Here is a 1,813-nt window from a genome sequence, read left to right as displayed (position 1 = left end):
CGGGGGGCAGCGCGGCCCCTAACTCGGTTACGCGGGGCACCGCGCCGCCCCCGATCCATTATTCAGCGGCTCCATCTCCGCGGCGCGGGGCCGTGACGCTGATTCAATTAGGGCCGCCCCCCCCCCCCGCGGCTCCGAGCGCGCGGCGCTTCGCACATGGAAATTGCTTGCAAATGAATTTCCCTTTAATAAGGGGAACGGCGCGGTGCGAAATTAAACTGTCAGCGGCGGGGGCGCGCGGGGCAGTGCCGGGGGAGCGCCGGGGCCGTGCGCGGTGCCGGGGGGGGAGGGAGACCCGACAATTACCCGCAATAAACGCGGTGCGGCCGCGGGTTCCCCCCCCCCGGAGCGGTGCGCTGATGCGCGCGGGGGGTCCGCGGGGATCCCCGTCCGGGTGTCGGCTAATGATGTATTCATTAACGCGCTGACCTCGCCGCGCGCCGCACGGCCCCGCGGTTTAATTAAGCGGAGAGGGCGTGGGGAGGGGGGGGGGGGCGAGCGGGAGCGGGCGAGGGGCGATGGAGCCGAACGTGGGATCCGAGCGCGGGATGGGAGCGTGGGGTCTGAGCCGGGGGGCTCCCGCACGGGGCTCGGCCGCAGGTGCACGGCGCGGGCAGCGCTCGCACCGCTCCGCCGCCCTCGTGCATCGCCCGGAGCTCCGCGCGTGGGGCGGCCGTGCCCGGAGGAGCGCGGGCGTGGGACGGGGCGCGCCAAGAGAACGGCCCGTGGGGCCGCCCCACGCGCGTGCCCGCACGCACGGAGCTGGACGTGCCGGCTCCGTGTGGGACCCCCCGCCCGGTGCCGTGGGGTCAGGGGGAGCCGCCGGCCCCCGGCCACAGCTGCCGCCCTCCCTCTGAGCCCCCCCCCCCCGCCGCTGGGGCCTCCATATGGGCCCGGGCCAAACTCCCGCCAAATGGGCCGGGGGGGGGGGGTTGCATTTCAAAGCCTCCGGCTGTGAGCAAACGCCGCGCTCCCCCCGCGCTGCCCCCGCGCCCCGCTGGCCCCGGGTCAGCGCGCGGCTACCGGGGATAGCCCCGTCCCCTTTCCCAGGGGCTGTGGGGCAGCGCCGTCCCAAGAGGGGCGGGATGGGAGGGTGGGGGGGGCGGCACCGGGGATGGACTCGTGCGAGACCCCTTCGTGAGGCTGGGACTCCTTCCTGGGGGCTTCGGGGGTGGGGGGAGCGTGCGGAGCAGCCCGGGCCCCCACGCACGGGGCGCAGCCCCCCGGGCACGGGATCCTCGTCCCGCTGTGGGGCCGGGTAGAGCCGCGCGTGGGGCTGCGTGCCATCAGCAGCCCCGCGGTGGGACGGGGCGGGGGGGGGCGAGGCAGCGGGGCTCCTTGGGGCTCCCGGCCCCGGCCCGGGGCGTCCCCGCGTCCCCGCGCTGCAGCAGGCACCAGCGGGGAGCCGGGGTCCCCCCGAGGGCTGCGGGGTTGGGGGCTGCGACCCGCGGCCATGCGGATCCAATTAGGGCCGCGCGGGGTGACGCGATGAGGAAACGCTCCGTCTGAGGCGCTGACAGCCCCGCGCCGCCCGAGATAAGGGAGTGCGGGGCGAGGGCGGAGGGCGCTCCGGAGCGGGGCGGGGGGGGTCCCGGGTGGGGGGGTCCCGGGCCGCACATGCGGCGGGGGCGTGCGGCCGCTGGGGGCTCCGGGCTCCTCTCCGGGGCCAGAGAGCGGGCGTCGCGTCGATGCTCAGCGCGGTGCGGGGCTCCCTCCTCCCCGCGGGACGCGGTGTGCGGGTCCGGCCCCGCAGGCCGCGGGGTCACCTCGGGGCTCCGCACACGGGCGCGGACGGGGTCTCCTCCGGTGGCCG

The sequence above is a fragment of the Numida meleagris genome, unplaced genomic scaffold, assembly GCF_002078875.1.
Source record: "Numida meleagris isolate 19003 breed g44 Domestic line unplaced genomic scaffold, NumMel1.0 unplaced_Scaffold250, whole genome shotgun sequence".
Lineage (NCBI taxonomy): Eukaryota > Metazoa > Chordata > Aves > Galliformes > Numididae > Numida > Numida meleagris.
The sequence above is the reverse complement of the archived record's forward strand: the minus strand, read 5'-3'. Positions refer to the sequence as shown.